The sequence below is a fragment of the Podarcis tiliguerta genome (genome assembly GCF_965153285.1).
Source record: "Podarcis tiliguerta genome assembly, chromosome: 10".
Taxonomy (NCBI): domain Eukaryota; kingdom Metazoa; phylum Chordata; class Lepidosauria; order Squamata; family Lacertidae; genus Podarcis; species Podarcis tiliguerta.
Genome location: NC_139543.1, coordinates 67,501,465 through 67,528,884, shown reverse-complemented (window position 1 = coordinate 67,528,884; position 27,420 = coordinate 67,501,465). Strand labels below are relative to the sequence as shown.

Below are 27,420 nucleotides of genomic sequence, written 5' to 3'. Positions count from 1 at the left end.
GCTTCCCCATTCCTGGTCTAGCCACTAAGGTCATCTCCATGTGGTCAGAGAGCAGTCCAAACTTCTGTGTTCTCATGTTGTTTATTTGTGCTGATGACTTACATAATATTTGCTATACTTTGGCTTTTTGGCTTTAAAATACAGTGGTACCTCGAGTTACATACGCTTCGGGTTACAGACTCCACTACCCCAGAAATAGTACCTCAGGTTAAGAACTTTGCTTCAGGGTGAGAACAGAAATTGTGCTCCGGTGGCGCGGCAGCAGTGGGAGGCCCCATTAGCTAAAGTGGTGCTTCAGGTTAAGAACAGTTTCAGGTTAAGAACAAACCTCCAGAACGAATTAAGTACTTAAACCGAGGTACCACTATATGCATGAAGTGGCTTTACAGTGAAACAGATGCCCTTCCCTTTTTCCCTGCCAAAGTTGGTAATAGGGGAAAATAACATAAGGCCTTTGTTAGGATTCTTCCTCTGGTTCAATGGTAAAACAATACCCAAAAAAGGGAGGCAGGCGAGGAAGAAGGGGAGGGGGGGATGTAATATATTGGGAGCATGGTAGTTTTTCCATATTCTTGCAATACGTTACAGGGATGTTAACACACGTTACATCCGCTTTCAGACTAATCAGGTGAGATCATGTTTGGTGCAAACAATTGTCGGTTGCAGCAAGTTGTACTGGGACAAAGAAGCAATGGCTCTTCTTTCCATATTAATAAAAAAGTTGGCAATTTTGTTTTTATGGACTGTATGTCAGTTGCTGTGTACTGAGTCAAACCATTGATATGTCTAGTTCAATACTTCAGCAGTGGATTTCCGATGTTTTACATATAGGGTATTTTTAAGATCTGCTGATGGAGATCTTTTTAACTGGGGATGCCAGTTACTGAACGTGGGTCTTACGTTATGCAAAATGTGTGCTTTGCTGCTGTGATGTGGCTTCTTCCCAGCACTGTTTTTTATTTTTTTTAAAAAATATTAATTAAATTTATACTGTACCTGTTCTCCCAAAGGAGTCCATGGTGGCAGTGGAATTGTACTGACCAGTTTGTAATCAAATATGTAAAGGTAAAGGTACCCCTGACTGTTAGGCCCAGTTGCAGACAACTCTGGTGTTGCAGCGTTCATCTCGCTCTGTAGGCCGAAGGAGCTGGCGTTTGTCCGCAGACAGCTTCCGGGTCATGTGGCCAGCATGATGCAGAGCAGCGCACGGAAACGCCGTTTACCTTCCCACCGGAGCGGTACCTATTTATCTACTTGCATTTGATGTGCTTTCGAACTGCTAGGTTGGCAGGAGCAGGGACTGAGCAACGGGAGCTCACCCTGTCGCCGGGATTCGAACCGCCGACCTTCTGGTCGGCAAGCCCTAGGCTCTGTGGTTTAGACCACAGCTCCACCTGCGCCTCCCAATTAGATATACACCACCTCTGACTACAGAGGTTTTGTTTTACTTTTCAGTGGCTGTTGATAGGTGTATGAATATGAATATGTCTATAATCCTCTAAGAAGGCTAAAGCAGGAAGAATATGTGAATTGATAAAGAGTCGATTGTGCAATGATGAGAGCGAATCCCTGGTACTAGTGAACAGAAGCTGTGTGTTTAAGGAAGGCGTGAGCTAGTGTACCTCTCAAAACCAAAAGAGAGAAAGCAAGCAATCACTGACCGTCTTGGCAAAGAATGCTCATTAATTCCTAGACCAATTCTCAGATAAAGTACCTTGGTTCCTGTTAAGGTGGCATTTGAGCATATTGCATCTTTAAGTGTCAGAGCTCCTCCATATAATTAACTGGCCATTTTTATTGGTTTTTTTTTTTCAATTAGCAATTTCATATTCATGTTTCCCTCTGCAGCAGAAACACCACCGCAGTCATTGATAATAAAGGGAGATGACAACAGAGCAGATTAGTGTCAGCCCCGGTGTGCTCCTTCTAGAGCTGAGTTATTATACATATTCACTTTCAGATGACGCCTGTCACTTTGAAAATATTTCAGAGGCTGGAGTGAAGATGCGCCAACCTTTTGGCGAGGATTAATACAGGACAAAGTGACACGGCATCCATGACAGCTGGGATGCTGAAACATAAACAATTCTGTTCCCCGGGGGCAATAGCCATCCATAAATTTCATTTATGTGCAAAAAAAGAAAAAGGCATTGATACTTAAAAAGAAAAAAAAGGAAAAGGAAGGAAGTGATTCCCCAAACAGCTGACAGTATATTTGTAGGTCAGCAATGGCGCACAGGTTGTGAGTTACTGCCTGCTTCACGGCGGCTAAGCAAGATGGAATAGTTTAACAAAGGAGTTAAAGAATAACCTTCCTGTGCAGTATATCTGCTCAGGCTATAAACTCGTTATTTAAGAGTTCCCCACATTAGATTTCAAGAGAGAGATTCATTCATCAGTACTAAAGGGACATTTTCCTCTTCAGACCCTAAGAAAATATGAGCCAATTCTCCTGATTCACATTGATATCAGAGCAGCCCTCTTGAGCTTTCAGCAGGAGACACAATAGAAGAGGATGTAAGGGTATAGGCTTGGTTTTCTCCCCCCCTTTCCGCCCCCTGCCTTAATTTTGAATGAAAATGTCCTAGATGATACTCCTAGCCGAAAACCCACTAGCTGCATCTAATGCACTTGGAGCCCATAGTGGGCTAATTGCCATTCTTGTATGGGAAATGGCAAATCAATGGGAAAATAGATTGAAATAATGAAGCCGCTTAGAAGGGAAACGCTCACTTTTCCTCCAGCAGGAGACATCAGCAAAACGCCCTGAGATACTCCATCATTATACTGCGTCATTACTTCATTTCCAAAGTGCAGATGTTAAAAAATGGAAGAGAATCCACAATCTATCATTACCAGACTCCCCCAGCCCCAGCCTGGCATGTTTCAAAATTGTGCACTAGTAGTTGAGACAAAACACATCATCTTGTTTCAAATGCGCATGCCGGGACGCGCATAATTACAGCCAGTGTCGCTCAGCACATTATCTGCTGGATTTAGACCTGGGAGACCTGGGTTTTTAATCAGACCTGCAATTTGCCATTCAACCAGTTGCTAGTTGTGACTAGCGATTGCTCTCTTGGTGACTAGAACTGGCATACCTAGAAATGCAAAAGTGAGCTACCCTGCTGTGTCACGATCAGTGTCAGACTCCAAACCCAAAAATGGATATAATGAAGACCCTCAACATACAGTGCTAACACTCATCGTGAGGGTAAGCATCCCAAAATCAGCCTTAATTTCATATGGAAAAGGCATAATGCGCTGAGCGGTTTATGTGTGTAACTTCCTAGAGCAAAATGCATGTATTCTTAGCCCATAGAGGATGAAAGGTGAAGTCAGTAAAGGTAAGGGCGCAGTTGTGTTAGCAGTCTTCTACCGTCAAATCCATTGGGGTGAGGGCAGCTGCTCTCTGAACCAGTTGCAGCCTCTTTGCCTGAAAAAGAGGGCACAACATTCACTTGAACTTGTGCCTGACCCTAACTGAGAATAATAGAAACTCTCACAGCTCTTAGACTTTAATCCATAAATCCTGTGATGGGAGATAGATAACATAAAGGCACTATTGCCTTTAATACTGAGGAAACACCCACCAAATACTGACAGTGTGATGATGGAAGAGTTGGTGTAGAGATGATAATGATGATGATGATAATTTATTTATTTATACCCCGCCCATCTGGCTGGGTTTCCCCAGCTACTCTGGGCGATTTCCAACCGAATATTAAAAAGAATACAGCACCAGATATTAAAAACTTCCCCAAAAGTAAAATAGTTGTTTATTTCCTTGACATCTGACGGGAGGGTGTTCCACAGGGCAGGCGCCACTACTGAGAAGGCCCTCTGCCTGGTTCCCTGTAACCTCACTTCTCACAGTGAGGGAACCGCCAGAAGGCCCTCGGAGCTGGACCTCAGTGTCCGGGCTGAATGATGTGGGTGGAGACGCTCCTTTAGGTATACTGGGCTGAGGCCGTTTAGGGCTTTAAAGGTCAGCACCAACACCTTGAATTGTGCTTGGAAACATACTGGGAGCCAATGAAGATCTTTCAGGACCGGTGTTATATGGTCTCGGCAGCCACTCCCAGTGGAGTAATTGCAGTTTCTGAGTCACCTTCAAAGATACCCCATGTAGAGTGCATTGCAGTAGTCCAAGCGGGAGATAACGAAATAACTCTAGTATCATAAGAGTGGAAAGGGTTCTGATGGTCATCCAGTCCAACCCCCTGCAATGCAGGAATCTAATTCTAAGACAGATGGCCATCCAACCTCTGCTTAAAAGCCTCCAAGGAAGGAGAGTCCACCACCTTCTGATGGAGTCCGTTCCACTGTCAAACAGCTCTTGTCATCAGAAAGTTCTTCCTGATGTTGAGTCGGAATCTCCTTTCTTGTAACTTGAATCCATTGGTTTGGAGCAGGAGAAAACAAGCTTGCTCCATCCTCCATGTGACAGCCCTTTAGATATTTGAAGATGGCTCTCATATCTCCTCTCAGTCTCCTCAAGGGTAATTGAGAGATGAGTGAGTGGCGGCCCCAGTGTTCCTTAGCAGTGGGCCTTACCCATCCAACTGTTGGGATACTGCTAGGGAGACAAAGTCCATCTCGACCTCCACGTCGTCTCCGGACGTCCATTGATCTCCCGTAGACACACAGTATCAGCAATTAACGACAGGAGCTCCAGAAATAGCTTCTGACATCCCAGAGCCGATGCACGCTCTTATCAGCAGATAACGCACAGCGAAAGATGCACCCAGGAGAGCATGATTTACAAGTTTATTCAGCGTTGATCAGAACAAAGAAAAATGTGACTGCCTGCTTGAGAGTTCCGGCAGAGAGAGAGAAAACGAAAGCAAAGACACAACAGAAACATCCTGTGAGACAGGAAATGCTCAGGCTGTGACACAAACATCCTGCTCCCTTTTAAGATGGAACGGAAATATCCTAACATCAACTCCTACCCAGAAATCTGTTGTTGCTGTTGTTGTTGTTGTTTAAAGGAAGATACCACCCACTGCAGTGGGACGCGGGTGGCGCTGTGGGTTAAAGCCTCAGTGCCTAGGGCTTGCTGATCGAAAGGTCGGCGGTTCGAATCCCCGCGGCGGGGTGCGCTCCCGCTGTTCGGTCCCAGCGCCTGCCAACCTAGCAGTTCGAAAGCACCCCTGGGTGCAAGTAGATAAATAGGGACCACTACTAGCGGGAAGGTAAACGGCGTTTCCGTGTGCAGCTCTGGCTCGCCAGAGCAGCGATGTCACGCTGGCCACGTGACCCGGAAGTGTCTTCGGACAGCGCTGGCCCTTGGCCTCTTTGAGTGAGATGGGCGCACAACCCTAGAGTCTGTCAAGACTGTCCCGTACGGGCAGGGGTACCTTTACCTTTACCTTACCACCCACTGCCATTGTAAACCACCTCTCTATTTCAGAATTTGCCTAAAATCTCCCCTCCAAAATTAGATAAGTCCCCAAATATGGTAGAGGATATCACCCATGGATGTAGGCATGCAAATAGGTCTAATGAGTGCATATGCCATTTAGGGCTGGTCAAGGAGAGTAATGCAATATTCTTCCCCAATGCATTTTGGGGGGAAGGTTGGGTGTTCACCCAGACAGTCAAAAGGTTGCAGGTTCCCCAAGCAGCTTTCAAATGCTATTCTCCACAAAGCGGTTTGGGAGTGGAATGTGATAGTGTTCCGATATCACACCTGTATTAGTGTGACCCGAAGAGTAGTCCAGCAAAGCTTCAGAGTCCTCTCTCTTTTCCATTGTCATCCTCTCCAGAGCTGATGGTGAAGAAAACTCCTTGCCCGCACAGTTCAGTGTAAAGAGTTTTATCAACTCGAAGGCACAAGACAATTCAGACACACTCTGTAACTAAAGTTAAGAGATGCTAATGCATCAAATGCTGTACTACTAAATGCAGTAACCTGGTCTTAGAGGTTAAACCGAAAAGGTTCAAATATACAGAGAGGTCCAAGTTTGAAGAAAGAAGAGGAAGAGTTTGGATTTGATATCCCGCTTTGTCACTACCCTAAGGAGTCTCAGACATTCTCCTTTCCCTTCCTCCCCCACAACAAACACTCTGTGAGGTGAGTGGGGCTGAGAGACTTGAGAGAAGTGTGACTGGCCCAAGGTCACCCAGCAGCTGCATGTGGAGGAGCAGGGAAGCGAACCTGGTTCCCCAGATTATGAGTCCACTGCTCTTAACCACTACACCACACTGGCTCTCCACCAGTCACTGCCAACACAGTCACAGTCACTTCCAATACACACCTGACTGCAGAATGCAGGGTTGGAGCCTGTGGACTTCAGCTCTTTCGAAAGGCCGACCACAGCTGGTGTTCTGACCTTGAGCAAAAATCACATGCAGGATAAGGCCCACTTGAGGCACAGACTAAGCAGTTAGTGCAGTTTCGCGCATATCCCCAAATTACAGCAGCAGGATGTGGATAGACAGACCAGTGAAGTTCTACTCAGAGTAAACCCTTTGAAATTAATGGACCTAAATTAGCTATTAATGTCAGTGAGTCTGTTCTGACTAGCACTGAATACAACTCAGTGTTAGGGAAGCTTGCCAATTTCATATTTTTTTTAAAGCTTTTTTTGCAAATTACAAGTAATTTAAGCATACTAAGTTATATCATTCTTTAGGGCAGCGGTTCCCAAACTGTGATCTGTGGAGCGTTGGTGTTGCCCCAAAGGATCTCCAAGTGCTCCGCGAAGAGATTGGAAAGAAAAAGTTGGTTAGAGACTGGTGCTGATAACATCAAGGTTGCAGGTTTGATCCCCGTATGGGACAGCTGCAAATTTGTGCATTGCAGAGGGTTGCAATGAGGTCCCTTCCAACTCCTGAGGGTCCCTTCTAACTCTACAATCCTATGATTCTGTGAAATATGTACCGTTAGCATAAGGGCGACAATAGTGCTCCATGATGCATTTCTCTCCTGGAAAGTGCTCTGCTACTCAAAAAGTTTGGGAGCCACTGCTCTAGGGCATCAGAAAATATTCCGATGCATACTGAAAAATTCCCAGTTCAAAATTTTATGGGAAATCAGGGTGGTTATGATATATGTGGAAGGAAATCTAGTTTACTCCCGAACAACACTGTGATGTAGAGTTGGCTGAGAGTCTGACTGGCCTGAGTGCGTCATGGAGGTTTTTCTCCAGCGCAAGTTGAACTCTTGCCTCCATTTGCTCTTTAAGCTCCTCTGCTGTTATAGAACAGAAGTGATCCACATAGCTGCAGCTTCAGAAATACTAGCAAACTTTAATAAAATCTTATGGAAAAAGGAAAGTACCAGCATTGAGACTGACCCCTGCTCTTGTGACAAATTCTCTATATGTTCGTAATACTGCATATGCTACAGTGTAAAGTGCGGCTTTTTAAAGAAAGGACAATGATAGAACACCTGGCATTTATATAATGCTGTGTAGTGTTTAAAAGCACTTTGCATACATTTCCTGGTTGCAATCTCCTTACAGCTACTCTGCACTGTAGGTCCTGGCTGTTCTTTCCATATTTCTTTCCTTAAAGATGAAGAATACATTTATTATGGCGTACATTTTCCAGGATCAGAGCCCATGTCAGCAAATGCATCGCATGTAAGCCTGAAATGGCAGGCCCAAAAGACACATGAATGTATAGAGGGTGGGGGGTGTCAGCAGCGAGTTCAGAGGGAAATGAAGTGCAAAAGCGCAGGTAGTGATAATTACACGCACACACAGAGAGAAATAGAGGCTTGCCTGAGGCCACCTAGTGATTTTTGTAGCAGAGGGAAGACATGAATTTATTTGCAGCTTTGACAAGGATATAGGCAACATTGGGCAAAAGATTCCAGCGTTGCGGGGTGTGGGGGTGTGGAATAGATGACTCTGATGTAGTGACCAACTCAGGATTCTATGAGCTATGCAGAATCTGTATGCTAATTCACAACTTGCACATCTCCAAATTCAACCATCAATTGACTTTGATACTAGATTTGGCTGCATTTGGACAGGTACATTTCACAAAAGCTATGGTTTTCCCAGTAGTGATGTATGGCAGTGAAAACTGGACCATAAAGAAGGCTGATCGCCGAAGAATTGATGCTTTTGAATTCTGGTGCTGGAGGAGACTCTAGAGAGTCCCATGGACTGCAAGAAGATCAAACCTATCCATTCTTAAGGAAATCAGCCCTGAATGCTCACTGGAAGGACAGATCCTGAAGCTGAGGCTCCAATACTTTGGCCACCTCATGAGAAGAGAAGACTCCTTGGAAAAGACCCTGATGTTGGGAAAGATGGAGGGCACAAGGAGAAGGGGACGACAGAGGACGAGATGGTTGGACAGTGTTTTCGAAGCTACCAGCATGAGTTTGACCAAACTGCGGGAGGCAGTGGAAGACAGGAGTGCCTGGCGTGCTCTGGTCCATGGGGTCACGAAGAGTCGGACACGACTAAATGACTAAACAACAACATTTCGCACAGGCGAATGGGAACTGTCTTCACGAATCATGCTTGGGTTCAAATTCCTGAAAATGCAGACACGAGTTACAATCCTCTCTTTTTTAATATAACTTCTGTTTTTCCTCTGTGGCTTATGTCTGCAGGTAAGATTTTTAGCTCATAGGATCGGCGCTTCATTTGCAGCATCAGTTTACTGCACAGGCTGTCAAGGAGTATTAAACTTCAAATAAGATGAGCACACAGACAGTAAAGCTGCGAGTTGATGGCACACACTATACCTGGTATTAACCAGTATTATCCATCCCGCTTGCTGCAGTAAATAGGATTTTGCTATTATGATGTGTCAGGGTTTTCACAGCAATCAAATTTACTAGACACTAAACTGCTCTCCTCTCCGCTGAGCGGCTTTAGTCTGGATTTTTGTGCTCGCATTAATCCTGTTGGTAGGAAATCCTCATCCCAATAGTGTAGAGAAATTATAATTTAATGATCTCTTCACTACCCCCCACCCCCCACTCCATTCAAGGCTCAGAAAGGAATGCTGGGCTTTTGCAGTGATAGCTCTAGGGCTTTGACAAAGGAGATAATGCGCAATTCAGCTTCTAAGCCAAGTATCATCTCTGTGCATGTGTGTGTACATTTGCCGTGAACAAAAGTATTACAATGCAAGCCACGCGGGTTTCAGATTTCCCTGCACGCACGGCTGTATTCATCTTCTACGAGGTTCAACAGGTGAATGATCTAGCAATTGGATAGTTTGTTTGGTGAACTCCGGCTTGCAAATGTTGGCTGTATCTGTGCAAACATTTCTGACCTATATGTTAGGCTTAACTATAGCAAAGGGACCGTGTTGCCCTCTGAGCCACATAATAACTTCAGAGGCAGAAAGCACGTTCTTTGGAATTTAGGCATCACGTTCCTTCCACAGCAGTGTTGTGCGGAGGTTTTTATTGCATGTCTTACAGCTGCAGATTATGTAAGAGGTCGTTTCTCATTCAACCTGAGCTTTTTCATGAAGTTCGCTGTCCACAGGGAATGTAAATAAGTGGGGCCTGCAACAAAACGTTGTAGCGTAGAGTGTTTCTCTTTTCCAAGTCAGCCTGCCATGCCATGCCATGCCATGCCATTGCAACCCTCCCCCTAATTTTCCATTGACCCGCCCCCAACAGACACTTTGCATTCTGTACCCACCAGTCATGCTCAGGTACCAGTGGGCTGTTGCCCTCCCCCAAGATGTTTTTATTCAAATCAGCTTTTCACAGCTGGGGTAAGAGGGGGCTCAAGAAGGAGAATGAGAATAAAGTTACCCACTCCAAACACTTGGGAAGAGAATAAGCTTTGTGCTCAGCTAAAGAAACATATGAGGGATGTGGGTGGCGCTGTGGATTAAACCACAGAGCCTAGGACTTGCTGATAAGAAGGTCAGCGGTTCGAATCCCCGTGACGGGGTGAGCTCCCGTTGCTCGGTCCCTGTTCCTGCCAACCTAGCAGTTCGAAAGCACATCAAAAATGCAAGTAGATAAATAGGTACCTCTCCGGCGGGAAGGTAAACGGTGTTTCCGTGCGCTGCTCTGGATCGCCAGAAGCAGCATAGTCATGCTGGCCACATGACCCGGAAGCTGTACGCCGGCTCCCTCGGCCAATAAAGCGAGATGAACGCCGCAACCCCAGAGTCGAACACAACTGGACCTAATGGTCAAGGGTCCCTTTACCTTTAAAGAAACATGTAAAAGTTTTTAAATCTCTGTTTTAGGTTTGCTTTAGGCTTAACTGGAAAAAGGCTAGGATATTAGTGCAGGTTTTTAGCTGTTAATCTTAACTTTCAGCAGGGTTTCAGTACATTATCCCCAGCCTATCCCAAAGCTACACATTTAAATGAGTAGCTGGCTGAATACAAGCAAAGATATTTGGCTTTCAAAAAGTAGGTTGGCATTCGCTACCCCCAAATAATGACTTCCAGGAAAGACAGAAAGACAGTGGTAACATTACCAGGTCAGGCCTTGTTACTGACTTTAGATTTCATCGATACCTGTTCCTCCCTAGTGCTAAAAAGTTCTTTTTATCAGCTCTGAATCTGGGAATGCTGTACTTCTGGTAAGAACAACCCGTGATTATATATTGTAATGAAGTAAAGCTGTTCAGACCTCTTTATTCCCTGCAGTTTCCGTGAATAGTTGAAGCATGTGTTTGGCACCGTAAACACATCACTCCCTTGGGTATAGAAGGCAACTGTATAGTTAAAAAACACTTAGCTCCTTAAGAGAGGCCGACTTGTGTAGTCTTTGTGCGAGTCTTGACTGCATGCTTTTGGATTTCAGAGGCAATATTCTGAAACGAGGAGCTTGATTAATTTCAGCAGAAAGTGCTGTTATATGATAATGGGACATCCCCACTCCCATAAAGCCCCCTTTGACGGACTGAAGTACCTGTTTACCTTCAAGGGACTGCACAAGACTTATTGAAACAATTGTGAGATGGGGCTTGCAGTCCATTTCCTTTCTTGCCAACCGTTGTCCTGGAACTCATTATTGTGGAATTTGGGGGCAAGTACCCTGGGGCTGCTTTGCAAATGTACTGCAAGCTGGAGGGCAGCCACTAAGCAGCATCTACTCTTGTCACATTCATGAATTTAATTTGCATCAGTGTGGTGGACACCAGAACTTTTGATAGTGGGAAGACTGTCTTACCTGCTGGGCTTTCTAGAAAGTTGTGTCGGCTATTCACTTTTTTTGTTCTGAACGTCTTAACACAGAGATGGTAAGGCTATAGCCCTCCAGATGTTCTTGGAGTCCAGCTCCCATCAGCCCAGCCAAGAGAACCAGCAATCAGAAATGTTGGGAATTGGAGTCCAGCAACAACTGAAAGGTCATAGGGTAGGCATTCCTGGTCCATCGCGTGAAAACACTGAGCTTTCAAAAATAGTAATTGTCAGAAATTATAGACTGGGAAGGGAGCAGAAGGTCATCTCACCCAACATTGGCTCCCCACTTTATTTGTACTGAATCATTCCAATTACTGTATTTTTCGCTCCATAAGACGCACCTGATCATAAGACTCACCTAGTTTTTAGAGGGGGAATGCAAGGGGGAAAATATTCTTTAAAGGAAGCACTGAGCAGAGCCTGTATGCATCCCAGGCTCTGCTCAGCGCTCCCTTTCACGAGCTGCGTGGAGCGTGTGTGCGGTGCTTGCAGGCTTTTCCCCAAGGAGGGAGAAGGGCAGTCCACACACACGCTCCGTGCGGCTCTTGGGGGCTTTTCCAGGAGGTGGTGGAAGGGACTGAGGGGCTATCCCAGAAGCTAGAACAGCAAGAGGGAGCGCTGCGCAGCGATCCCTTTTGCTGTTCTGGCTTCTGGGATAGCTGCGCAGCCTGCATTCGCTCCGTAAGACGCACACACATTTCCCCTTACTTTTTAGGAGGGAAAAAGTGCATCTTATAGAGCGAAAAATACGGTATAAGGTTCACCACAGAATTCAGACCACTCCCTTTAGAGAGAGGTGATTTGCTTAGCAAATAAAGAACCCCACAAGCTCTTAGAAAAGGCCAAGACTACCCATGCTAAACTAACAAGGCTGTGTTTCCAAAATGGCAATAAATTCTGCATATGAGACAAAGGACTTTGTAGTGCTACCACCCTTGAAAAGAAAATGCTCAGAACCAGGAAGTCCTTAACATAAAAGACCCATTCCTGGGCAATGTGCTTGAATGAGTGTCAGCTCATCAATATCAAGCATCAATAGGAGTATAGCATCTAGATCAAGGGAAGTTATAGTGCATCAATAGGAGTATAGCATCTAGATCAAGGGAAGTTATAGTGCCACTGTATTCTGCTCTGGTCAGACCTCACCTGGAGTACTGTGTCCAGTTCTGGGCACCACAGTTCAAGAAGGACACTGACAAACTGGAACGTGTCCAGAGGAGGGCAACCAAAATGGTCAAAGGCCTGGAAACGATGCCTTATGAGGAACGGCTAAGGGAGCTGGGCATGTTTAGCCTGGAGAAGAGGAGGTTAAGGGGGGATATGATAGCCATGTTCAAATATATAAAAGGATGTCACATGGAGGAGGGAGAAAGGTTGTTTTCTGCTGCTCCAGAGAAGCGGACACGGAGCAATGGATCCAAACTACAAGAAAGAAGATTCCACCTAAACATTAGGAAGAACTTCCTGACAGTAAGAGCTGTTCGACAGTGGAATTTGCTGCCAAGGAGTGTGGTGGAGTCTCCTTCTTTGGAGGTCTTTAAGCAGAGGCTTGACAACCATATGTCAGGAGTGCTCTGATGGTGTTTCCTGCTTGGCAGGGGGTTGGACTCGATGGCCCTTGTGGTCTCTTCCAACTCTATGATTCTATGATTCTAAGCACTCTCTGATGTTCAGCAACTTCAGTTAGGGTTTAGGCCTTGTTTTGACACTGAAACAGCCTTGTGGGGTGACCTTTGCTGGGCGAGAGAAATGAGGGAGAGCAGCCCAGTTGATTTCCCTGGACTTTTCAGTACCATCAACCATGGCATCCTTCTGCAAAGGCTGTCCAAACTGGGCGTGGGTGGTGCTTACCTACAGTGATTCCACTTATACCTGGAGGAGCATTTTCTGAAGTTATTGCTGGGGGGACTTCAGATCAACCCTATTGAATTACCACTTCAGGTTCCCCCCATTTTATTCAAGCAGCCACAACTCTACTTGGATACCAAGAACCTGGCTTCAGTGACAGGACAGGTTACTGTCCTGATGAGCAAACAGACTAATTAAATAGAGGGTGGACAATTTAGATAGGGGAGGAAAATGGAGGCAGAGATAAGCAGAGGGAAAAATACATGGTTTTATTTCAGTTGCCCATAATTTGTAGGGGATGTTCTTGATATCCTAGCACAAGTCCTGACTTGCATCTTTTCGTTCCTCACTGTCACATTGGTTGCAAGCATTCTGGAGCTTTTCAGGCACACTGGCCTGCTGCTTCCAATCTTATCAGCACAACTATGAGGCCCTGTAATTTACTGAACACTGTGATTCTCGGGATTCTAATAAACCCACTGACTTCACAGAAGTGCTTTAGGGTCATGTGCGCAGACATCATTGGATTGCAGCTCGAGGTGATCATTCTTGTCACCTAAATGGCATTACCCTCCGTTTCCGAGGATCCGAAGGACAGGTTGCTTTGGCGTGCAGGAGATATCCCAGGACCAAATATTGCTTAAGACTACGATGAGTCTTGGCTCCCATGCTGTCCGCAGTGGCCATTTTTCAACTCTCTGAACCTCTGGGCTCTGCACTGGAAAGATTAAAAACAGAGAGTTCATCACAGCTTCACAACAATGCATTGATTAACACAATACCTTCTGTATTGTGGGTCAGAGTTTAATATTGCTGGCAGCTTCACACAATTGAGCTGTCAGTTTGGTCTAAAACATGACACTCTGTCATCAGAGCTCCTGCCTTCCTCTCTGTAGATTGCACTGCATTTGGAGAGGGTATTGTGATGGGAGAACTCTGTGCCAGTTAGGCCAAGACTAGCAAGTTTGTCAATGACAATTACAGTATCTCAGACCTCAGCTTGTCTGGTGCAGGTGGAAAATGAAGTATCATTTTTAAACGGTGAGTTGGATCTGAAGAAGTGCAAGTGGAAGGAAGCTAGCCACTAGTTGCTGTGCAGACGTTTGCAATATCCGTGGCAGAAGAGTGGGTGCAGACACTTTGTGTTATGGTAGTGTAGCTCTTCTCTTGTTTATGCAAGCAGAAGAACCTGATTGGATTTACTTCCGCTTTCTTCACACAATGCTCTACCACAGGGGTCAGCAAACCTTTCCAGCAGGGGGCCGGTCCACTGTCCCTCAGACCTTGCAGGGGGCCGGACTATATTTTGAAAAAAGAAGAAGAACGAATTCCTATGCCCCACAAATAACCCAGTGATGCATTTTAAATAAAAGCACACATTCTACTCATGTAAAAACACCAGGCAGGCCCCACAAATAACCCAAAGATGCATTTTAAATAAAAGAACACATTCTACTCATGTAAAAACACGCTGATTCCCGGACCGTCAGTGGGCCGGATTGAGAAGGCGATTGGGCCGGATCCGACCCCCAGGCCTTAGTTTGCCTACCCATGGTCTACCACAAAGTGTGCAAAGCAGCAGAAATGATCTTTCTTCTTCTTTTGGACGGTTGCCTCTGGGTCCAACCCGATTTCAACAATATTAGCATTCCAAACTCCATATCCCAGTTCCCGACTGTTGTAAGTTGTTCACAGTCTTCCCCTGACCATGCTATGTGCTCATTTTCATTTACTTCTCCCCCTCCCCACATTTCTTCTTCTTTGGTGATCACTCGTAACCAAGTAAGATTGCCTTCCATAAACACAGTTTTAACAATGAGTCCGTAAGTGACTGTGGAGGCCAATTCTGGATCCACATGTCCTTCCACCAAGCTAAAAACATCCATTATTGCAGCCTGTGAACAAACTATTGGATACCAAACCAAGAAACACCAGGACTGGTTTGATGAGAATGACAGTGAGATTGAATGACAAGAAAAGGAAGGCCTTTTAGATTTGGCAAAGAGATAGAAACTGTGCCACTAAGAAAAAAACATATGACAATGCTAAGGTTGAGGTTCAAAGAAGAACCAGAGAACTAAAAAACACCTGGTAGATAAAAAAAACCCCTCAAGAGATCCAGCACTTAGCCCACACACATGATGCACAGAGTTTCTTTAAAGCCACAAAGACCATCTGTGGGCCAATAAATCATGGCATATGCCCCCTACGCTCAGCAGACAGTACCACACTTCTAAAAGATAAAGAAGCTATTGCATTGCTCTGGAAAGAACATTACCAACATCTCCTTAACTGCAACTCCCCCGTAGCTGCTGAGGTCCTCTCAAAAATTCTGCAAAAGCAAGTTAGAGATGTGCTTGCAGTATTTCCAAATCTGGCAGAGTTGTGTACAGCTATTAACCAAATGAAAAACAAAGCCAGTGGACCTGATGGGATACTTGCCGAAATCTTCAGAGTGGGCGGAATTGAACTTACACAACAACTTCACAAGCTCATCGAAAAAATCTGGGAAAGAGAAGAAATCCCAGCAGACTTTAGGGATGCCAAAATTATCGATCTCTTTAAAAAAGGTGACAGAACTGGTTGTGGAAACTACCGAGGCCTCTCTCTCTTAGCTGCGGCCAGCAAAATTCTTGCAAATATCTTAGCAAACCGTCTCGTAACAATATGCGAGGTGACCCTTCCTGAATCCCAAAATGGTTTTCAGCCTTCTATGGGGACAGTGGACATGATTCTCACCGCTCAACAGCTTCAAGAAAAATGCAGAGAGCAAAACCAACCCCTGTATATGGCATTTATTGACCTGACTAAGGCTTTCGACACTGTAAATCGTAATGCCCTGTAGACTGTCCTTCTGAAAATTGGCTGCCCAGATAAATTTGTAAACATCATTTGGTTCCTCCATGATAATATGACAGCAACAGTCACAGATAACAATGGCTCTCAAAGTGAACCATTCACAGTGTGATCAAGTGTTAAACAGGGTTGTGTTATTGCCCCAACTCTATTCATTAATTTCATTGCCATGTGAAAACAGAGTTTGTCTTTTACAATCTTTGATCCATTTTGGGGTGCCACTGCAGCTCCCCTGCTCCCCGCAATCTGTTCTACGTATATGAAGGTGAAACTGTCAGAAACTGTCAATTTGGTTTGTCTGTATCCTGTGCTGAGGCACTTTAGCCATTGAATGCAGACATTCCTTTTTTATCAGTGGGGAGAGAGAGAAAGAAAGAAAGAAAGAAAGAAAGATGCACTATCTTTTATTGTGCATACACAAAATTTCAGCTTTTTAGCTGGTATGGAAGTACTCTCATGATACCTCTGTCAGCGAGACCTAAGCATTTTTATATATGACAGCAGGGACAAATCCTTACATGCATTTAATCATTGCAAAGATATGCTACCCAACTGCGGTTACAACTTGAAGAGCCTCTATGTTTGATGACACTTTCCTTTGTTAAAAAGAAATTATTCTTCTCATTCATTACTGTCCTTATGATAGATAGCAACACTGAAGTATCACTTAATTTTTTATATAAAAAACTCCCAAGTTGTTTTTCACATTGAATAATAAGCATTAATCTTATATTTCTTGCAAGATTTTTTTTTCCCAGGCAGACATATCGTATGTTATAGTTAAACATGGCCCTTTAAGTTTTAGACTGGTTCTCCCTGGTGCCAAGATTTGCGCTAAGCATTAAAACATCAGCAGCAGTAGCTGTGCTTTGGAAAGAGACAGCACCTTTAGCTAGAAGACTGGCCTTTTTCCAGGGCAAAATAGCTACATGTATGACTTCTATGGAAACAAGTTCTGAGGCTTATCCATCATTGAGCATTAGTGGATTTGATAAGTAAAATACCGCCTCTCCCACTTTGTTTTGTTACGTTTCAGTATTTATTTCCTTACTATAGCATTCAATTTTCAATGCATATACAGGTGAAGACAAGGAACACACAGGATTAGACAGAAATAAATACAGAGCACTCTTCAGAGTGCCAATCATTACATAATCAAAATGGCAACATCCGCACGCAGACTTGAGTGACCCCAAGATTTGCAGAAACACAAAAGAAAATCTTCTAAGAACAAATCGTAAAAGAAAGTGGGGGGGATGGACCATTGAGATTTTCACGTGCTCATTGCCCACACAATGCTGTCTTTTGGGGTCGGCACTGGAAAATTAAGGAGGATGCAGGATAGAATGGAGTATTCTGAAAAAGGGCTTTTAGCATGAGCACCCAGCACGTTATTTTGCAGGATCTACTTGTAATTTATAAAAGGTAACAAGAGAAGTATTGAAAGTTGGTGCTCACCATTTGAAAATTATTGTAAACGTTCTCAACTTTAAAAAACAAAACAAAACCCCTACTCAGAAGCTACTTATATATATAAAAATAGTTAGAAACAATATTATCCATCAGCTGCTAAAGCAGTGTGTTTAGGGAAACAGCGTTGGTAAAGAATTTTGCTTACAAAAGTGTGTTGGTTGCTGCATGCCTCGTTTTTTGATGCAGATTGCTTCTGGGTTGCCTCTTGTTTTTGAACTTTTAAGACAAGACTTGGGAGCTGCAGCGTGCAGCTTTGCCTTGCCGGTTTCCCCTTCCCCCCAATCTACATTAACCCCTGTATTCAACAAAGTGAACCTAGAATTGATGAAAGGAAAAAACCTGAAAAGTTGCTTGAAGATACTTCTTGAATTCTCTGGGGCACCCTGGTGCAAAAGAAGGCAAATATGGCAATTATCTGGACAAATGGAGACGTAAAGCTTGCCCAGATTCTCCGGTCGCTTTCTCTCGGGGACACCCAATCTTTACCACTGAACTGAAGCAAACGTCAGTCGGGTTTTCTGCAGATTGATGCTTGTTTTATTCAGCACTAAAAATTGGGTTTTCCTGGGGAAAGGGGTGGGGCAGACAGAAAACTTCTCGGACAAATGGGAAACTGCTTAGACCCCTTGCTTTCTAGGCATGCGGCAAGCAGGAGTGTGGAAGAGCCCTTGGTGGATACATAGGAAGATAACCTCAGCATCATTGATTAAAGAGCAGGCTACCATGGACAGCTCCGCTGAAATTCCTTTTTCCTCTTGATTCTCTGCTGGGAGCCAGTGAAGAGCTGATTCCGCTCACTTTCTCTCTCCCCCACACTCCCTGTCTTCTGCCTTCTATATCTCACACTTCATTGACCACAGCTGAAAATAACTTCCTGTGTGCTCACACATGTGCAGGGCTAGCGCTCTTTGATTGAAGAGCCTTCTCGAACCTCGATTGCCTAAATGATTTGGGCATCTAGAACGGTTCATTGTTATTAATGGAAATTAATGCCTGCGTTCAAACCCAAACATTCCTGTTCTATGCTTTTTGAAGTGCTTGTGGCATTTCTCTTCTTCTCCATTCCCTGCCTGAGATGTATCGGAATAAGTTTGTAGCTACTTTGCAGTTTTGGACAGAGCCTATGTAAAAGCTGAGCTCGACAAGCCGCATTGTAATACAGGAAACAGTTCTTTTTTGAAGAAGCAGCTCATCCCAGCCTGTATTCACTTATTGGTTCTCTCTGCTTCCTGCATATACCTGCCCTTGGCTGAGACGGCCAACTTATTAGTATTGTGCTTTAAAAGTATCCTGTACGGTTTGGGTGGCCAAGGGGCTCCTGTCTAGAAATTGCTTGAGTCCCCAAAGGCTGAAGTAAAACACTATAAAGAGACGTCCAGAATTGCTCATCTGTTAAGGGACGTTTCAGAGAGCGGTGCAGTACCTTTTATTCAGCAGCCACCTTGGGATGCTGTGCTGGTTTGTACTTTGCCGCTCATGTGTTCTGCAGTCTTGTGATAAAAAGCAGTGGGAACTACCTCATCTTGCTCCATCCATTTTGCTGAATTGCTGTGATTTCATGGAACGTCCGTGACCTGTCTTGAGTATCTGGAGGGGACCCGTTAACTGGGATTTTAAAAATTGCTGTTGTGATGAAGGGATCGGAAGATTGGTTTGGCTAAACAGAAACCTTTCAGGCAGCAGCTGGGGAGAAGAGGGTACCGTTGTACCTCCGCTAATGAATCCCTCCAGTTACATAAACTTTGGGATACATAAGCGGCAAACCCAGAAGTATTATCTCTGGGGTTTTGCCGTGTGTGCATGGGCAGAAGCGTCTCTCCGGTTGCGAAAACCTTGGGATCCGGCCTGACCTCCAGAAAGGATCCCATCCGCAACCGGAGGTACCACTGTACAGTGGTACCCCGCAAGACGAATGCCTCGGAAGACGAAAAACCCGCTAGACGAAAGGGTTTTTCGTTTTCAGAGGTGCTTCGCAAGACGGATTTTTCTAAGGGCTTGCTTCGCTAGACGAAACAGCCCTGCCTCTCCTGTCATGGCGACGGTCGCATGCTCACTTCCCCGCTCCTCCGGCTCCCTCCCACCTTCCGGCCGACCTTCCGACCTTCCGGCTGCCTCGCGCCGCTGCCCACCGCCCTCGCGCACTCCCCTCAGGAGCCGTTGCCGCCAGCAGCCAGCGTTGCAGCCGGAGTCGCGCTCCTGAGCCCCACCGCCCTCCAGCAGCCACGTCGCGCGGTGTCCACAAGGTCCTTGAGTCCAAGGACCGGCTGCGGCAGCTGCCCTGCTTCTCCCCACCCCTCCCCGCCGTGGTGCTTCGCAAGACGAAAAAACTCGCTCTACGAAAAAACTCGCGGAACGAATTAATTTCGTCTTGCGAGGCACCACTGTATTATGTGCCCTTGGGAAGTCTGAGGGAAAGAGTTAGGACTAGATTCCTTCTTTAAGGCTTAGGAAGGCAAAAGTGGCCTGTAGATTAACCAGCCATATCTTTGTAGGCAGGTCTCTGTTGTGAATGGATGTGTGGTGCTTTTTGACTTACAAAGCTGAGATAGAGTGACAGTGAGAGGAAGCATGTAAAATATTTGTGGCCTTGGGCAGTTAGTTGTGCACAAATGTGACACAAAAAAGGTAGGTTTTCCAGACACATTCCCCGGTTCTGCTGCTGAATTTTGCAAAACATGCATTAGTGGAAGTGGCCAAGCCCTTTTCATTTATCAGTGTGAGGATATTATGCAAGGAGTGTTATCCCTGTGCAATTTTCGAACCCTCTTTAGTCAATAGCCTTGTAAACTGAAAGCTCCAACATCCTTCTCATCCGCATATAGACCTTCATTTTCTCTGCTGTCAGCCTGAGTGATATTTTAATTTTTCTGCCCCTTAGAAAACTTCAGTCTCTTATTCAGTAAATAAATGAGTCAGCCCTCAGGAAATGCTGCTGCCAGAGTGTTTCCGTTTGCCAGTGCAATAAATGTGGGAGCTAATAAATGTCCTCTCCCATCAGGAGGAGGCGTATAATGAGTAAATGATGGGAAAAGGAATTCGGGAAACAAATGATCAATCCAATCTAAGACGACAAACCATTTCTTAATAACTTGGTCTTCAGCTGAATAGAGGTCTTTTCACTGGCCACGGGGAACTGCTGAGGCAAAGCCCTGAGAGAGGACCGTGCGTCTGTGGCAGCTGATGGATTTTGTAGGTCTGCTTTCTAGGTTCACTGAGCAGTAAGCTCTGGTTCAGAGACAACCCGTCTCACGTGATGCATTGCTCGTTCGCTGCTCCTGTAAGTGCATATGTATGCCGGAAAGTGAAATCCCCAAACTTAACTCTGAGTGAATAAATAGTGGTGGGGAAAAACCCACACACACTTCTGTCTTGCACCTGGGACGAACTGAACATTCGTCCAAAGAAGCACACATGTTACATCTTGTCAGGTAGAGCTTTCAGTTGCAGTCATTTGTGCGCACACCGTCACTTGTACATGCAAACAAACTAAAATAGACTTTGTTTGCCTCAAGCCAGAAATTCAGCATGCAGAGACTGTGTACCCACACACTGTGGGCTATATTCAGCCAAGTCCTACTCATAGTAAACCCATTGAAATTAATGAACCTAGGTTAGTCATCTCCGTTAACTTCAGCAGGTCTGCTCTTGAGTAGGAATAGCAGTGAATGCTGTCCCAACCCTTTAAACCACCCTGGAAGCTCGTTCTTTCCCTCCAAAGAATTCTGTCCACCACATTTCTCCCTCAAAGATTCACAGCTCCCAGCAACCCTTGACAAACTACAGTGCTCCAGATACTTTTTGGGGAAGAATTTGCTTCGGAAGGTAGTGTTCACAAAGCCAGAGTGTTGACTTCTCCATTGACTAGATATAGATATAGTCAGTTCTGCTCCAGCTGGCATCTGATGGGTAGCAAGTTTAATAAATGTAATGGGGTTGTGACCATGGAAGAGGAAAGTGCAGTGGTTCTAAGGGTGGTAGCTGGAAGCATAGTCAGAGGCAGTGTGAGGAAGGCGTGTGAGCCAAGTAAACTGTCTAAGCATAATGAGATGGAGAGGAGACTAGGGCAGCTAGCAAATTAATTAGCTATGTGAGTCTAGTAGGTTCTAAAGAACCATAGTGCTACCTGACTGGTCCTTCAGGACATCTGCCAAATGGCTACATTGTTAGGCTTGAGACCTCCTCAATTGGTAGGCTTGAGACCTCCAGTGTGGTGTAGTGGTTAAGAGCGGTGGACTCGTAATCTGGGGAACCGGGTTCACGTCTCCGCTCCTCCACATGCAGCTGCTGGGTGACCTTGGGCCAGTCACACTTCTCTGAAGTCTCTCAGCCCCACTCACCTCACAGAGTGTTTGTTATGGGGGAGGAAGGGAAAGGAGAATGTTAGCCGCTTTGAGACTCCTTAAAGGGAGTGAAAGGCGGGATATCAAATCCAAACTACTCTTCTTCTTCTTCTTCTTCTTCTTCTTCTTCTTCTTCTTCTTCTTCTTCTTCTTCTTTGGTGATCACTTGTAGCCAAGTAAGATTGCCTTCCATGAACACTGTCTTAACAGTGAGTCCATAAATGGTTGTGGAGGCCAATTCTGGGTGCACATTTCCTTCCACAGTGGGGATATAGGTTTCCGGTCCCCTCTGCCCCTAAAGCTCTCTTTTCTAGCCAGCAGCTTTGGCAGTGCGCAAGAGAGCCACGGCTATTTGGCACACTGGGTCTGTGGCTCCCTCTTCTGGCAAGCTGCCTGGGTGGCACAGGAAGTGAAGAGCTTAGAACAGTGCTTCTCAAAGGGTGTGGCAGAAGGAGGACGGCAGGTTGGCGTGAAGATTTGAGGACAATCAGTATTATATTTTGGAAATGATTATTGTTCTTACGTAGCTGCATTGTTTTATATTTTCTGGGTGTCCATGATCATATTATAAAGTAGTTGTGGAGTGTTATAAATCAAGCACTGCTAAGGGTTGGTTCTCTCCCTCCTCCCCATGTATTTCTTATCAATTAAAAAGTTGGTGTGGTGCGAGCAATTATTTATAGCCCAAATAAAGAAGTTTGAGAAGCACTGAACTATAATCCGGCTGCCTAATTTGAGACCACGAGCACTTTTCCCCATGAAATTCAGGAAACCAATACAACTGAAATACAAACTAATTTTAAACTAGAAAAGAAGAACATTGTTAAGGAAGTACATTTTAAAATGTACAGAATTACTCAAAAAGTCTTTTGTTCAGGTAAGTAAACTGTATCACCTTAATGAATGCAGGTAATGACAACAGCAATGGTAATAATCATTTGTGCATTACATAGATGACCTTGCTGTCATCCGCAGATAAAGTTAATGGGCTCAGAGCTTCACCATCAAGCCACTCTGCCAGCTCCTTGCCCCTCTCCTGTTGGTGGTTCCCCCACAAATTCATACTTCCTCAGATCCTTTCCTTCAAAATACAGACTGCAGAAAGAAATAAGTCTGAAGTTTGCTTCAAAACTAAGCATGTGTACTGATCAAGCTTATATGACAAAAATAAACATACTGCCTTTCACAATACCTCTGGTACCTCTGATAGACCTCCCAGTTCCTCAGTGTGGTGCGTTGTCACCTCCTATGCCAAGAATTTGAAAGAGCTGAGGCACGGATGCATAGCAGCAAACGGCCAAACCACTAGATGTTGGGATATTGCAATCTCTCCCCCAACCCTGCTCCCCTTGACTCTTCTATTTTACCTCCACTAAAGAACTGGTTCCCAGGTCAGCTTTGAATGCCTTTCTCAGACACACAGTTTGAGGAGAACAGGAATATGGGGTGCATTGCAGTATTCTTCACCCTCGGAGGTGGGAAATGACAAGTCTGGTTCTTACCGAAGCAGAAGCTGGAGTGAATGTGTTTGTTGAGTTTGTAACTGCGGAAGATCAGGTGGGGATAACTGGATATATGGTGCCAGTTGAAACCTGCAGGTTGTGGACCCCAGCGTAATGTCCTTTGTGCACATGAATATGCTTACGAGTACCCTCTAGACCAGCGGTTCTCAACCTGTGGGTCCCCAAATGTTGTTGGACTGCAACTCCCATCATCCCTGAGCTCTGGCCTTGCTAGCTAGGGGTGATGGGAGTTGTAGTCTGGGGACCCACAGGTTGAGAAAGGCTGCTCTAGAGGCAGAGCAGTGAAATGGGTTTTGATGCAAGAAGAGTGTGCCGTATTGGCACGGAGATTTTAGGATAGATTTTGAAGGAAGACTAAATTAACACAGCATCTGGAATCAATGAGGAAGTCAAACCTGAACCTCTTTGGCACATCCCTGTGATGACTTTCAGTTTTTAAGAAAGAAAATCCATTGACTAGCTTTAGCTTAGAATTTTTCTTCCTGGATTTCTTCTTCAGGGGAAAGGACAGGGTGTATGTGTGTGGGGGAAATGATTTGTGTTTCCACACACAGCTCAGGCGAGTGTTATACTAATATTTTAACAACCTGCATGACTCGTATTAACCGCCTTCCTTGCTTTATTCTTCTTTGATGAAATTAAACATTTCAGGCTCTTTTTTATTTTCTTGGTTTTTAATGTCTGCTCCAGATAAGATTATCTGCACTAAAGGAATAAAGCTTCTCCAGAAATTTTATGGGGAGCTCGCAGTAGCTATGAGAGGGCTGCGAGATGGGGGGGGGGGGGTGCGGGGAAGGGAGGAAATTTAATGAACCATCAGTTTTTGTAGCTGGGCAGGGGTGATAATGCAGGTCTGATGGCTCTGCTCCACTGTGTTAAAATGTGCCACAGGGAATCAAGTCCTGTAGCACATCCAGCGCTCTGACTGAGAACCATTATACCTGAAAGCTCCCGGCTTTTCAATATGCCTCTATTCAGATGCATATTTCCATGCCAGATCTTTCAAAAGGCCTTTCCTTTGAAATATAGGAAGATAATCATGCCTTTTGAAATGAATAGTGACTCCCCTGCCACTTTTGAAATCTTCATTCACACTCCCCCCCCCAAAAAAAACTGGATTTAACCCTTTCTTATTGTGTACCATATATTCCCATGGTATTGCTTCTTTGTGCGTACCTAGATGCACAAACTGCAGCAAAGTGATGCTCCAGATGGCTCCGAATTCCTTAGTTTTTGATAGCCATCAGGGCCCTCTGTCCTCACCTGTTCTGCCATTGTGCTGGGGTCTTCGTTCGTCTACCTGCTGTTGGAAATCTTTCTGCTGCCTTTTAGCCGAAGCCCAGTAAGCTGCCTAAGCCTTGCTTTCCTGAAAGTCTCTTGCCACAACAGTGATGTCAAGGAACTACTTGGAGGGCACTGTTCTTAAAAAGAGATGGGCTTCTTGAATGACATTTTGTTGTTGTTTAGTCGTTTAGTCGTGTCCGACTCTTCATGACCCCATGGACCAGAGCACACCAGGCACTCCTGTCTTCCACTGCCTCCTGCAGTTTGGTCAGACTCATTCTGGTAGCTTCAAGAACACTGTCCAACCATCTCGTCCTCTGTCATCCCCTTCTCCGTGTGCCCTCCATCTTTCCCAACATCAGGGTCTTTTCCAGGGAGTCTTCTCTTCTCATGAGGTGGCCAAAGTCTTGGAGCCTCAGCTTCAGGATCTGTCCTTCCAGTGAGCACTCAGGGCTAATTTCCTTAAGAATGGAGAGGTTTGATCTTCTTGCAGTCCATGGGACTCTCAAGAGTCTCCTCCAGCACCATAATTCAAAAGCACCAATTCTTCGGCGATCATAAAGAAGGCTGATCGCCGAAGAATTGAAGGACATATCCTCTACCATAATGGAGCCAGTGTTGTGCAATGGATAGAGTGCTGGACCACAACCCACATTCAACCCCCTCACTTGTCTCAATCCGCTAAAGCAGGGGTGGATGCTAAATTTCTTGTTGGGCTACAACTTGCATCATCCCAGACTGGAGGGCATGCTGGCTGGGGTTGATGGGCACTGGAGTACAACACGGTATGTAGGACCTAATGTTCCTGACCCTGTGCACTTAATCGTCAAGTTCACCGGATGACCCTGTGCTAGTAAGTGTCCTATCAGCCTCACCTGCTTTTCTACTGAAGTCCTTAAAGTGGCTCACAAAATAAAACCACCCCAATTGAAACAGGTGCCTCTGGAATCCTCACCATCTCTAGAGATAACCCATTAGTGCAGCAATTCTCAACCTGTGGTTCCCCAGATGTTGGACTACAACTCCCATCATCCCTGAGCTCTGGTCTTGCTAGTTAGGGGTGATGGGAGTTATAGTTCAACAACATCTGGGGACCCACAGGTTGAGAAAGGCTCCCTTGGTGGATATCCACTATAATCTTAACACATTAAACTGGTAAACCTCTCTAGCAACTGAATATCAAAACCAGGCTGAATTGTAAACCTGTTTATCCAAACAACTAGTTTTAATCCAGGTAACTGTTTGTTCATCTTGGTTTTACTTTCATGCAAGGCTGGAATGCCTGGCAGCTGAAGTACTCAGTGCTTTGTTTTGAAGATAGTAATCTCTGCTACTGCTTTCTGCAGCATAAATTGTTATGGGGTTCCGTTCATTTTCATTCTCCCTGGAAAGCTAGCATTGCCATATCCAGGTGACAAAAATAGATGTGCAAGCTCCCTCTCTTGTGAACAGCTCCATATGTAGAGGTGTTTCTTGCTGAATTCAGATGCGTGCAAGTTGGACAGGTTAGTGCTGTGAATTTTAACAAGAAAATTTAAATGCCAAACTCTTTTTTCTATATAAAAAAACCCTTCTGTTGGTAATAGATCGCGTATGTGTTGGGCTTTTATTATATTCAGATTAGCTAAATACCACTTCTCTTGCATAGTATCTCCCTAATAAGTCATCCTCAGGCTCCCAGAATTCCTCAGTTACAAAGTAATGACCGTACTTTCAAGTGTGACATACACTAAATATATAGAGTTTTCTCTTCTTTTTTCCCCTGGACTCCGTGCACACTAAAGGAAATTATAGTACTGAAAATAGAAAATGAAATGACACAAAGAAACTGCTAGAGCCACAACAAGAGCCGTGGTTTTATTTATATAGCACTTATATAGCACACTGATAGAGCTCTGGGAGAATCCCATAATACGATAAAAATCACTTACTGCAGTTAAAATGGATTTGAAACAAAGGGAGAGGAAGGCAAACAATAAAAAAAGTCTTCATACAGCTTTTATAAGTGATGCACGGGGTGCTGAGATGAATATCTGGCAGGAGAGCTTCCCGAGAAAGCAACATTGAAAGGACTCATCACAGTGAAGGCTCAGTTGTTCACTGATTTTGAGATGAAGTTGCCTTGTGCTAATTCGGATCACTGATTCATGTGAACTACACCTGTCTCCTGTGCCTGCCTGGCAGCAGCTTCTCCACCTTAGCTTGCCATGTGAGGTGGTTTAACTGTAGATGCTAAAGGTTAACCCTCGATCCTTCTGCAGTGCAACCTTTCTGCTCTGCCACTAAACCGTAGTCCTTCCTGCAGAAACAAATGGCAGGATCTGGAAAAGGTTTCAAATACTGCATTTGCACCTTAAAAGGGGGCAGGCAATGTGGGTGGCGCTGTGGGTTAAACCACAGAGCCTAGGACTTGTCGATCAGAAGGTCGGGGGTTCGAATCCCCGCGACCGGGTGAGCTCCCGTTGCTCAGTCCCAGCTCCTGCCCACCAAGCAGTTTGAAAGCACGTCAAAGTGCAAGTAGATAAATAGGTACCGCTCCGGTGGGAAGGTAAACAACAGCATTTCTGTGCGCTGCTCTGGTTCGCCAGAAGCGGCTTAGTCATGCTGGCCACATGACCCGGAAGCTGTATGCCGGCTCCCTCGGCCAATAAAGCAAGATGAGCGCCACAACCCCAGAGTCGGTCACGACTGGACCTAATGGTCAGGGGTCCCTTTACCTTTACTTTAATGTGGCAATCAGTGAGCATTTGGGTTTAAGGTGAGGTCAGGGAGCTGTGCAGTTCTTGTAATCCCCTCCCCGTACTTAGAAAGCATTCAGAATATATCTACTAACTTTCCTTGGAAACGGTTGGCACCCGTCTTGTCTTGGGAGACAATGGAGGAGTGCACCTTTGGGAGCGAGGTCAAACTGTTGGCAGATTGCAGTTGCTATGTGGGTTTAAAAGCTTGGTTTTGGGGAA

General features: G+C 45.1%; 1 protein-coding gene across 1 annotated transcript in view; it reads left to right on the top strand.

Annotated features, from left to right (window-relative positions):
* The window catches only part of CHCHD3 (coiled-coil-helix-coiled-coil-helix domain containing 3), a 217,562-nt gene that overhangs the window by 124,134 nt on the left and 66,008 nt on the right, over positions 1–27,420 (top strand). The window lies entirely within an intron of this gene.